The 13070-nt window shown below is 54.4% G+C and overlaps 1 long non-coding RNA gene across 1 annotated transcript; it reads right to left on the bottom strand.

The window, feature by feature from the left end:
• Positions 1–4572: 4572 nt before the first annotated feature.
• Positions 4573–6676, bottom strand: LOC138837666 (uncharacterized). The gene is made up of 3 exons (XR_011375395.1): positions 5963–6676; positions 5172–5378; positions 4573–4636 (listed from the first exon to the last, which is right to left on the bottom strand). It is a non-coding gene; the product is annotated as an uncharacterized lncRNA (long non-coding RNA).
• Between the last annotated feature and the right edge of the window lie 6394 nt (positions 6677–13070).

Genomic DNA, 13070 nt, shown 5'->3' on the forward strand with positions numbered 1-13070 from the left:
TGATTCGAGCATACGTCCATCCATAGATACAGATAGGTTTTGTGCTGGCACCGGGGTTTGAACTCCTGGCCTGGTGCTCTCCAGGAGGGAGCTCTGACCCCTTGAGCCACACCCTCGGCTCAGATGGTATTTCCTTTTTACCCTTTATCTCTTTAGCATCCTTCTCGTGCCTGGCAGAGGGGACAATCCTTCCTGGGTTTCCCACATTTCTGCATACTTTATGACTATAGCCGCTGACGGACTTGGACTATGTCCTTTGTAAAGTACGGGGAGAGTGCAAAGCTCTCCCTCACGAGCAGCCAGCCGGCCGGCTTTCCCTCCGTGTCCTCCTTCCGATGTGGCGATCACGATCTGGTCCCATGTGTCCCACCCAAGAAGCTGATGGCTTCTGTCTAGCTCTGGTGAAATGGCAGCAGGCTGCTGGGCAGTAACAGAGCTGAGTCAGGTCTCAGGGAAGTGCTCACGAGCAAACATAGAAAGGCTGCTGGGCGGATGAGTCTACAAAAACCAAAAAACCAAAAACAGGGGTTGAACATTCTTGTGAAAAGTCCCCGCCCCCCCCTCCACGGCAAGAACCTGTGTCAGCCAGGAGTTATTTCCCAATGTGTTTTCACAGAAGAGCCAGAGTGTGTTAGTCAGCCGTGTTTGCTTTCTGTCTCAGTGTTGACTTTCCAGCTTTGTTTGGACTTCTGTTCTGGGACCCAGGAACGCAGTGCAGCGCCGTCCCCCTGCCATGGGAACCACGGACGGCGTTCTGCTGCTTCTTCCCATCCGGGTCCTTTGTGGAGGGCACTCCAGCACTGCTGCGTGGGGAGCGGACTTTGTCCTCACAACAGCTCCCGGGCTTCAGAGCCACGCTTCCCCCAGCAACACCAAATGCTGGCTTCTTGGCGTTTGTTTTCTCTTTTACTTCCGAAGCAGACTCGAGTCTTCTCTCCCGTGGAGAATGCTTGGCAGAACTGAGCCTGGGAACTCACGGAAGAGCCCAGGTTTTCTGCAGGGCAGCGGGCCAAGCGGCCCGAGGCCTGGGCGGAGGCCTGGCGCCAGGCAGCTGGGTGGGAGAGGACGACTTGAGCTCACTCAGCATTTTGTGACTATGTCAGGAGGGCGAGGGGCTAGCCCTGGGGAGAGGCAGCTACCTACTTCCCCAGCTGTAGAACAGAAGTAGTAGTGGTGGGAGTAGTAATACTTTTCCATCTTAGCATTAAGTAGCTCAGTCTGGTCGTTAGATTTAACAGTCCTATGATCCTTTTCTCCACTGCTTGTATTTGGCTTTAGCAGGACTCTGAAGACCACAATGGGGTCATTTTAACAAAGTTTATACCCCACACAGTCCTTCAGTTTTTTGCCCTTAGAAAAATGTGGTCTTGAAAGCTATGCGTGTGTTGTGATTGAAAACCTTCACCATGGCAAACCTGACTCATTTGGGGGCACTTTTTATGTAATGAACTGAATCACTGAATAAAAATGGAAGCAGAAAGGAAATCCTTGCTGGATAAAGGCATGACTTATTTCTGACACATTAGATCTCCTTAAAGGAGAACTTGGGACTCCTTTGACTCACCTGCCCCCGGGAGACCGGAGCGGAGGAAGATGGGCAGGACTTCCTGTCCCGTCACTCCAGTCCCCGGTGGTGCAGAAAGACTTCCTGGTTCCCAGAGAAAATCATGATTACGCAGGAAGCTGATCTTGACATCACTGAAGTCACCTGATCGCATCAAACATTAGGGAGGAAGCCAGGCGCTGGTGGCTCACACCTGCAATCCTAGCTACCCAGGAGGCTGTGATCTGAGGATCAGGGTTGGAAGCCAGCCCAGGCAGGAAAGCTGTGAGACTCTTTTATCTCCCATTAACCACCCAAAAAAGCTTAAAGTGGGGCAGTGGCTCAGGTGGTAGAGCACTAGCCTTGAGCACAAAAGGAGCCGTGCCTAGGCTGAGTTCAACCACCCCCCACACACACACCACAAAGTGACGGAAGGAATAACCCTTTTTCCAATGGACAATACATGGAAAACTGTCATTCCCTCCTGATGTTGGCCATCTTTCCTGAGTGTCATATATTCATCCTAGATAAACTTTCAATGGTGCCAAAGAAAGGAAAAATGGAGAAACAATAGAGGAGCAGGCCTAAGACGGGTTCATACTTTGTTGTGGGCCATTGTGGGTAATTAGTATTGCCTCAATAAACTTCAACTGCTAGTTCCATGTACTTAGGAGATAACCCTTCCATACCTGGCCTAAGGCTGGGCTACAAGATAAAGTGGAGAATTATTTACATCATGATACATCCTCTTGAATCAAGTCTCACTCATACCTTCCTATCGCTGGATATCTTAATAGTTCAAATGCCATGGGTGTGTCTCATGTATCAGATAATTCTCTAAACCACTCAATAAACAATACAATACCTTTTTTATTAACATACATTAATTTTACAAAATAATGGGGTTCATGATGTCATTGAACACAGTCTTCATTATGAGTTTTAATTCTGCTTTAAATATATGCTGAATTTTATACACAGGACTCTTAGATTTATTACCCTGTTGATTACCACCTACATTTTCAAAGTAGAAGAACAAAGCTATGGTAGCTTTCTATCATGAAGCACAACAGATATTTGAACAGCTATGAATGAAAGCGATCTCCAGTGAAGTCGTAACAACCCAGCAAGAAAAAGAGAGATTCCCTGACTACGCCCGTCATTTCCTTCTATTGCAAAAAGACACTAGAAAAAATTAGAATCTACAGTAGCCATATTTTTTAGCTAGAACCTAAATATTCAGATACACCAGATTGCTTTATTTTTACTTACTTCACATGAATATGAAATAGTTTTTTTTTCTGCTGGACATGTCATGTTTTAGACCTTTATCGTAGGAAAATTCAAAGATATTAAATGTAGAAGGAATGTAATGATAAGCCCCACATATCATTACACCTTAAAGATAAGTGTGTAAGTCATGGGTAATGGCCACTCACACAGCACAGTCCAGGCTCCAGCGTAACTAGTGCTTGGCAGGACGCAGGCCAAAGAGTAAGCAGATCCATGAAGGTCTTACAACGATGCCACAGATCTTTACAGGCCGCTGTGTCCTTTGGCCCTCTACGGAGACCCTATAAATGGCTGGTCCATGGGGAAATCACCTCTAGAATCCTCCTGTAGCATTTTGTGGATGGACTGGTGGGTGGCTGGCTGGAGGGGTAAAAGCCACCTGGGGGACCTTGTGTTGTTTGGGGGCTGCTGGAGCAGCCTTGAAGGGGCCGAGGAAGGAGCGGGCAGGAGGCTCCGGGTCCGCGTCGTGCGGAGTGAAGTTTGCGGGACTCCGCACCGGGGGTCACGTGTGCCCGTTGCACTTTTCTGGGATGCATTTGGGTGAAAGCTCTAGAAAGAATAATGCCACGATCTTCACGGAGGATGAAGGGAGAAGCAAAGCGCCACGATCTTCACGGAGGATGAAGGGAGAAGCAAAGCGTCTCGGGGCGGAGGGCGAGGCCCGGGTTCCTCGGTGGGGTCGGTGGATGTGTTGACCCCACGCCTCCAGGGCACAGACGCTCCTCTGTCAGAGTCCAGGGCAGAGCTGGGGCTCCCGGGGTGTGGACGGGGTTCCCTCCGTCCTCGGCTGGGTCTCCCGAGCTGGGAGGCTGGCTGTGTCCGTGGGCGGGCCTGTCATCAACAGCCGTAAAAGCCAAATGTCTGCCGTGACCTCAGGACTGCCACAGACACGCGGGATATCTACTGTTACCCTACGACCTCAAGATAGTTCCCACGACGCGACCGTCTGGGCAATTATTTCACGCGGTGCGTGACGTGGCGCACAGCACTCAGGTCAACGCATCTTCGTACAGTTATACACACTGGCATTGCCCCTCACCCCCGCCCCCGTGCCCCAAGAAGAGGGGAATGGGTCTCATACCCTCTGCCATCTGTCTGTCTGCCCTACTGAACAAACAGCACGTGTCAGCATTCATGTTTTGGGAACTCCCTCTTGAGGCTGGCGGTGTGGCTCAGCCGGTGGAGCGCGAGCCGGTGAGTGAGGCCGCGGGGACCCAGTTTGAGTCCCTCCTTACCCTTGGGGAAAAGAGCAGACTGCAGAAGCTTGGTTCTTCTGCCACCCCCAGGAAAGGGGGAGGGGGGGTCAGGCGGAGAGCCAAGCTGGAGGGGAGGGGACGCTTGCATGGGCAGTTAGGCAGGTTGGCAAGCGCAGCGGCCTTGACCGGAGCCAGCTCTGCCCGCTGAGTCCTCCCGGCCACCGAGGGCCCACGGAGCGGGCTCACGACCTCATCCTCAACTGACAAGCACTGCGTTATGGCCGAAGTCTGTCCCCGGCGGGGGCTGTGTCAGGACCCTCTGCTCACGTGGGCTTAGTCTTGGGGGGGAGCATCTCGCAGGTCTTCGGCGGGGCATGGACGCAAACCAGCCCGGGCGCCTGACGAGTCACGCTGGTGGTTCTTCTATGCCCTCGGGCGCGCGGCCGTCCCCTTCCTGGCCTGGAGGACGCGGCCCACGCGCTTCCCCTCCCAGCCTGACGGCAGGCCTGGAGTTCGCGGGCCGGGAGCTGGGGGTCTCGCCGGCTCCTGGCTCCGTGGGTTTCCCAGCCAAGTCTGACCTTCCCCTAGTGGACGGCCAGGTCTCCTATGAGATTAGAGAAGGTACTGAGCTTCCCTGGCTCATCTCGAAGTCATGCCTGCCGGGGGGGGGGGCTGGCACTCCGGGGAGTCCCCCCACCCCCCCACAGATGACCACCGGGCTCCTGGACCCCCCTTCACCCCCCTCCACCCCCTTCCAGTACCGTGACAGCAACCCCAGATTCTGTATCCTGCTCATGACTCCCATTTCACACACTCTCTCTCTCTCTCCCTCTCTCTCTCTCTCTCTCTCTCTCTCTCTCTCTCTCTCTCTCTCTCTCTCTCTCACACACACACACACACAAGCTAGGGGTTTCTGTTGAGTCCTTGAATAGTTTCCCAGAGCCAACCACAAAAATCACGTTGCATTTGAATTTGAAATGATTTTGCTCCTGGGAGTTCTTGCGGCAGGACCACGATGCAGTTTTGTTTGCGGTACAAAGAAACTTCACTTGGCTTCCAAGCAAAATATTCCCCAGCATATAAAGCAGGCTGGTACGAAGAGTGTGTTTGTTATACAAAAGCTCTAGACAAATCCTCACCCGCTCTACTTGCGATAACTTGACTGGCAGCTTGCATCGTTTTGGAAACCATTGCTCCTCGTAGCATCCTCACCCGGAACTCCGAATGCAGGCTTTCCCTCCAAACATTTGACTTTGGCAGCCTGACTGTCTCCTACTTTTGGATGAGGGTGATTGCTACTGTGTTTTGCCCAAAGTTGGCTTCATTTCAGCAACAGTAGGAAACTCCTGAGGGAAGAAAAAAGACACGTTCAGGGATGGAATCTCATAGTGTTTATGCTCCTTCAAAGAGTGGTGATTAGGCCCTGCCTGCACACTACCCGCACCGAAAATCAGCGCTCCCTCCCACCCCCCCCCCCCCCCACACCTGGAAACTCGTTTGTAACTGAATATGGACGTTCCAGCCTGGGCCGAGGGTGCTGTGGCCAATCTGAGAGTGAGGAGCCCGTGTCTTGGTGCCGTTATTTCTGTGTCTTTCGTGTCTGTGGCAGCCGTCTGGCTGCCTGCCGGCTGGGCCCTCTCTGAGTCAGGAGGCTGACTGTGGAGACCTCAGGGTGAACAGCGCCCCCTGCAGGAAGGTGAAGGGACGTCCAGGTGCCCGATGTCAGGAACGACAGAGAGGTCAGGTAATAGCCCCTCGGGTTTCGAGTTAAAGGCAATTGAAGGGGGTGGAGGGAGAGCGGTAGACAGACACCTCTCCATCAGCACACACAGCCCTTGTTTTGATCCTGACACACAGAAACTTACACTTGCAAGACAATTGGAAAGCTAAACACTGAATGGACATTTGAAATAAAAATGCTGGGACTTACCTATAATAGTCTACACCATGTCGTGCTGGTTATATTCTGTTGAAGACCTGGAGATGAACTAGCCTTATGCATCAGGGGCCAGGAGTCCTTGCTGGAGAGGTGGAAGGGCCTGCGGGTCTTTGTACAGCATTGTCATTTGCACATTTGAGGACAGGGGAGCATGGCGGAGGCCGGGGGTCTCATCTCACGTTTACTTGTCGGGTGTCCGGAGCCCCCCTCAGTTGGCCATCTTTTGGCCTTCCATCTGCAGCTCTCTGGAGGTTGCCTGCTGCATCACCAGCAGGAAGGCCTGTTCTGTGAAGTTCCCAGGAGGCTGCCCTGTATTTGACCGATGAGCAGCGCACATTTAGCACGGTGCCGTTTTGGTGGGCCGGGAAGCTAGCTGGGTAGATGTTGCGATGGAGAGCTCAGATCTCACGTCCAGAGTCCAGGAAGGATCTGCTTAGTACCTCGCCCAGGCTGTCGGCAGGACGTAGTCCCTGCTGGGTGTGCCGGACATCCAAGCCAGCCCGGTTAGAAGCCAGCCCCTCTGCCCTGGCTGAAGAGGAGAGGCAGGGGCCAGCGTCTGCCTCTGTGCGGGGGGACCAAGGGCAACGTGCCTCTCCTGCCCGGGCGTGCTTGACCCCCGAGTCTGAGGAACCTCCTCGGGGAGGCGCCACCCTGAGCGCACCGTAAGGACCCCAGACGATGTGTGTACCGCGGAGGCGTACCTCAGACAACGGTTCAACGCCCCGGTCTGAGAAGATCGCCTCCAGATCACTCCGGAGGCATTATCGGAGCAAATCACGGCCCTGGGGCCGGGCTAAGGGTTTCTTTCACTTGAGACGGCTCGGGCTGCCGGGAGGGCTCCCAGAGGAAACGGTGTGCTTTTGTGAGCTAATGCAGAGGAGGGAGGCATGGCTGCGTGACTCCGCTCCGTAGAACCTCAACTCCCTTTCTGGGGAGGAAATCTGAGGCGTGGCGTTTATATTAAACTCGAGGGTGAAGTCTGTCCAGATGCAGCTCTCCTGTGCCTGGGATGAGAGGCGCGAAGGAAGGGCACTGCCCGCCGTGGCCAGCAGAGACTCTCATAGCCGGTCTCTGTCTGTCTGTCTGTCTCCCCACTGCTCCTTGACACGGCTATTCCTGATAAAAATCCCCCAGGGCAACAGCAGTGGTAACCTGAGTTTTCTGCTCCCTCAGTTTCAGTGGGAAGTTTGCCATGCTGGAGTCTGACGTCCATGAGAACCAGTCTCGCAGCCGGTGGCCGGGCCGCGGGCCTGCGTGGAGGTGAACTCACCGCCTGGGAATGGGGCTCTGGCACGGGCCCTCGTGGTGCCCTCCCGGGCTGCGTCCTCACCCCCGAGGGCACTGAAGTCACCAGCGGGACAGGACAGATGTGCAGCGGGAAGCCGTTCTGCTCAGGGCTCGGCCGCATGGCAATGCTCCCGTGGGAAGTGTCTGGGCCGAGAGCCACCGCTCCCCCAGCCCGACCGCGGCAGCCCCCAGCCGGCACAGGGCTGGGACACGAGGTCAAAGGGCAGCTGGGGAAGGGCTCTGGCTGGAGACCGCCCGCCAAGGGAATAAGTGAAAATAGGCTCCTTCCTTCCTCCTGCTCCCTTGCCCTTCCACGACACTCACAGTCCTACTTTGTGTGCTAGACTGACCTCAAACTTGTTCTCCTGCCCCTACCTTCTGGGCGGAGTGCTGAGATCACAGGCCTGCACGGGCATGCTGGGCTGGGACCTCCCACCCTCCCTCCTGCCCTGCTCCTAGGAGACCCTTTCATGAAAACTGCCGCTGTGGCACGTCCCTGGGGTGCCAGCAAGACCGCGCACTTGCCGCTGGTGAGCTGTCTGCCGGAAGGGGACCGTGCGGCCTCGTGCTGGTGGACCGTCTCCCTCACTTTAAAATCACCATTCTAGTGAATTAGACCCAAAGACTGACGCGTCCCAGAATGACGCGGCAGAGGGGTGCCCAGTGCGACATTGCTCCATCTTGGTGGACCTGTTGTTCTCCTCAGGCCCGTGAAATAGTAAAAGTGAATCAGACACTGAGTCAGGCCAGGCCTGCCCCTCCGCAACCTTTTGACCTGGGCCCGTCTAACCCACACGAGCCTCAGTTTCCTCCCCGTGACCCGCTGACTTGCTGACCAGCTGGCTGCTCCTGTGTGTCCCTCCTGTCCCCCCTGTGCGGCCCTCCCGGTGTCCACAGAAGCTGCGTAATTATCACTCAGGTCCCATGGGCGGCTGGGATTCAGGGAAGGAGGCCAGGAGGCAGGAGGTCAGGAGACAGTCCACCTTCCCTCCAGGAGACCCCGGCCACACGCCGGGGAAGGGGAGTTGAGAATCTGAGAACTCCTCTTACCTGCCAACTAGATTGAGGATAGACTCACACTCCGGGGCCGTGGCTCACACCTGCCACCCGAGGCACCCAGGAGGTGGAGGTCAGGAGGGCCGTGTTTCCACGGCAGCAGCCTGGGCAAAACGTTCATGACAGACCCCCCTCCCCCCCATCTCAACCAAGAGCTGGGCACGGCAGTCCGTGCCTGCCATCGCAGGGATGCAGGAAGCAAACATAGGAAAACTGAGGTCAATGCGGACAGAGCCAGACATTATTAAAAAAAAAAAAAAACTAAAGCAAAAATGGATGGGGACATGACTGAAGTGGTAGAGCACCCGCAAAGCACCCGTGAGGCCCTGAGTTCAAACTCCAGTACCATAGAGACACAAACCCACCAATACCACCGACAGAAGAACAGATTCGTTTCATGTTTTAGGGTTTGTTTTCACTTGATGTTTAACCTTTGGGATTTGCTCTCCGCTGCGACACACCCCTCATCTTTCAAACTAGTTGGACCCCCTAGGTCAGCAGACTTCTGCTCTCGCTGGGCTAGAATGGGGATGTCAGACCCGTCCCCCACAAAGCGTCCCCCCCCCCCGCGCTCTACGGGCCGGTGTGGTTTCGGGAAACGGTAGGCCTCCCTCAGGAGGGATCCCCAGCTCATCTGCCAGACTCCAGCTACTACAAAGGCCACGGGAGCCCTGCTCCCGAAGTGCTCCTGCGTCCTCGGTTCTAGGCACATTCCGGAAACCGCGGAGCCCACACCTCCCGCAGGGAGCGGATGGCCCCCAGAAATGAGGACTGAGGCCTAGGCCCGTGTTTCCACGTCTTTACGACGATATATTCCACGCAGGAGAGAATGCCGATGACACCTGCCGTTCCGAGCCAGTCTTGGTTCACATGGTGGTTTCCAGAACCGTGCGTTTTCCTGCGAGTGGCCTGGCTCTGCTCTCCTGTGGGGAGGGGCTCTCTCTGCGGCATTCTGGATGACATTCTCTTTAGTCATCTGTCCTGGGCACCCAGGCTGATTGCACACTGGGGCTCCTGTGAGCAGGGCTCTCTAAGCGCGGGGTGTGGGTGTCTAAGTGCTGACTTCAGTCCTAGGTATGCATACACGAGCGGAGATCAAGATCCCAGGCTATTTCTATTTTTAGCCTTTGCAGAGAGTTCCACACGGATCTCCATAGCGGGAGGGCTACTTTACCTTCCCGCCCACACTGTACACGCGTTCCTCTCCACCCCCATATCCTTGCCAACCGACAGTTGCTTGCTTTCTTGACGGCGGCAGTTCTGACTGGATAAAACAGATTGTCCGTGTGGTTGGGGCTTACATTTACCCGATGGATGAAGAGGCTGACGTTGTTTACTGTGGTTATTAAGTACTTCGTCTCCTCTTTTGAGAACTGTCTGTTCAGATTTGTCCTGTTTTTGGTTGGTTGGATACTTTGTTCCTTAGGTGTTTAATTTGATATATTCTGGATGCTGATCATTCACCTGATGAATCACTGGAAGATTTTCTCCTGCTCTCTTGATTCTGGCTGTTTACTTTTCTGTGCAGAAGCTTTTTTTTTTTACTTTAATTTTTTATGGTTATTAGGATAGTGATATACAAAGGGGTTAAGGTTACATGTCAGACACGGAGTAATCCTTCCCTCGCTCTCTCCCAGTCTCTCCCTCCCATTCCCCATCCACAAGTCCTATCTTGGGTTTTCAACAGTGTCCAATGCTGCATTTGTTCACCTTTTGTCCCTCCCCTATTTGCCCCTCGTATCCTCCCAGAGATATATCAACAAACAGAACAAAAAGAAAAGAAAGCAAAAACAGCAAAAAAGAAAAAAAACACCTCATCTCCATTTCCTGGAGTTCATCTTGATACGTACTACTTTGGTCAGACGCACACAGCACTGGGGCTTTGTATTCCTGTCCTGAAAGCGTCCTCCTTTGGTCTTACTGTGTGTACAGAGATCTGTATAACGTATGTGTCACGGTATTTGACATCAAGCTTCTGCCTATGGGAGAAACATGCCCCATTTGTCTCTCTGAGCTTGGCTTCCCTCACCTAGCATGATTTATCTTAGGTTCATCCTTTCCTTGAAGATATCTTGTTCTTTCTAATGGTAAAATTCCACTGTGTACAGGTACCACATTTTCAGAACCGCTCCTCTATTGTAGGACATCTGGGCTGTTTCTACAACTTAGCTGTTGTGAATAGTGCGGCAGTGATCACCGATGTTGGAGCGTCTTGACGGTATCCTGGTTTGTGATGTTCTGATCTGAGTCGATGCCCAGGATTGGTTTGGCTGGGTTGTAGGAAAGATCTATGTTTAGTTTTTGAGGAACCTCCAGACTGCCATCCAGGATGATTACACTAGTTTGCATTTCCACCAACAGTGCAACAGGGTTCCTTTTCCCCACATCCCCGCCGACATTTGTTGTTCAAATTCACGGTGTTGGCCAATCTAACTGGGGTGAGGGGGAAGCGCAGAGTCGTTTTGATTTGTATAGAAGCAATCCTAGTAGTTAATTCTGGCTCTTATTTCGTGAGCAGCTAGAATTCTAGTCAGAAAACAGTTGCCTATCCCTCTGTCTTCAAGGTTTCCCTGTGTCCACGGCTTTAAATGTTTTTAAGTCTTCTATTAAGTCTTGGACCCATTGTGACTGATGGGAGGCTAGCTTTTGGTCTTCTGCATGTGAATATCCAGTGTTGCCAGCACCATTGGTTAAGAGGCTGTCTTCCCTCAGTGTCTGTTTTTGGCTCCTCCGTTGGGAATCAGGAGGCTCTAGCTGTGTGGGTTTGTTTCTGGGTCCTCCGGTCTTTTCTGCTGGTCGGTGTGTCTGTCTGGAAACCTGTGTATTCCACTGGCTCACAGCAGCTGTGGCCAAGCAGGCCTCACAGGCAGAGGCCCAATCAGGGCTGGACAGAAAGAGTCAAAGAGGGAAAAAGGAGGCTCCCCTAGTCTCTGGGTCCCATGGTCCCTCCACATTCTTCTCTGGCCTCATGATTAATGCCCCTTGGGTTAGGGCGGCCGAGCTGGTGTCTGTCACTTGTAATCAGAAAGCTCTAATGAGCATGGCTGCTACCTCTGAATCACAATGTTTGTTATGCTCAAGTGAGCAAGAAACTAGTGCCTACCCAGCAAGGGAAGGAAAACGCCCGAGTAGGAGGCAAGAGAATCCCCATACCCTAGAGAACCACAGACTATGGGTGTCAGCTCAAGGTAACCCATTCCCATGGACTGCTGGGGGGAAATCAGCACCTATGGTCTCAACTCTGAAGTGGCCGAAGTGGCCTGGGTTTAGCATCTGAGTCCCTTCAACGTGCAAACCCAGTTCACACAGACACAGACACAGACATGGACACAGACACACACACACCTACTGGTGGTGCGAATGATGAGAAACTGCAAATGTAACGTATGCAGAATGGATACCGAGTTTGCTAACTTTTCATACAGTATTTTGATTTTGCTCCAAAGCAAACGACCCGGGAATGGCACACTCTCAGCTTCCCTCCTCGTTTGAACAGATACGTGTTTGCTTGGCAGGCAGGCCTTCACTGGGAGCCGCGCGCAGGCCTGGTGTGGCTAGTGACGGTGTCGTTATGACGAAGAGGTCACGGTCGGCGACCTGGGGCTGGCCTGGGGGGCGGGAGGAGGACTTACCTTGGAGCACCTGTGGTTTGAAGAGTGTGGTGTTGTCAAACTGCCAGTCCCGAGCACCCTGGGGGGCGGGCAGGCAGGAGTACTTAGTGTAGGGAGGGACGCAGGCAGGGGTGGAGAGGTCTAGGGCAGGGGAATGGAGTCCAAAATGTAGGGCTGACTCTCTCCACCGCTGTCAGGGTGCTGAAACATCGGTTGGGAAAGATCATACCGGAATCGGGGGTGCTGGAGCTAGGGGATACAAGAGTCCGCAAAATGAGCTACCAGTGGGGAGGACACACACTGCGGGGAGACGGGGTGGATGGTGGTAGGAAGCCATGGCAAGCGGCGTGGGTGAGTGACGCGCCCCGCGTCACCCCCCTCACCACCCTGCCATCACCCTGTCCCCGGGCGGCTTCCCCGGGCCCCTTGCAGGCTCTTGGTGCCGTGGGGCGCTCTGCTTCACCCCCAGGTCTCTCTCCTGACCAAAGGAACACGGCTCTGTGTGCTGCTGTGTTCCCAGTGTGGCGGACTCCATCATGAGCCAGGGAGGGAGCAGAGGGGACGGGGAATCAAGGAACGGCAGAAAGTGAGGGACAGATGGGTGTAGCATCTCTGGCAGGGGCAGGGAGGAGGACGTGGGGCGGGGCCGAGGCCAGAGCCCGATGGAACTGGACCCAGAGGGGCTCCGCAGAGAGAGTCTGTGCCCAGACACAGGGCGCACAGCTGGGGAAAGACCAGGACCCCCTGGGTAGCATCACAGGGAGATTGTTAAGAAGTCCTGACAAAGCCTCCGGGAGCCCACATCAGAGCCGTGACCCCTGCCGGAGCCCACCATCATACCACATGGAACCGGACGGTCCTGACGAGGAGGGCAGGCCAGGGGCCTGGAGATGCCCCCGACCTCTTCTTACGAGAGATCGTCCTCATTCCAGCCTGGAAACGCCTCCCACCCCACCTCCACCGCAGTGTGTCCCTCATGCCCTGTGTCTCGGGGACCTCCGGGGGCGGGAGGGTGCCCGGCCTCAGCGGGAAGCCACAGACAGGATGCGGGCTGGGGCTGGGTCCCCGGGCAGGGAGGACCAATGATTCAGGCGGCGTACAAGGGCCCGGACTGCTGGCCGCACCCTGAAAATCCCTGTTGGCTG

This window comes from Dipodomys merriami, unplaced genomic scaffold (assembly GCF_024711535.1).
Source record: "Dipodomys merriami isolate MVZ:Mamm:240054 unplaced genomic scaffold, mDipMer1.0.p SCAF_273, whole genome shotgun sequence".
Lineage (NCBI taxonomy): Eukaryota > Metazoa > Chordata > Mammalia > Rodentia > Heteromyidae > Dipodomys > Dipodomys merriami.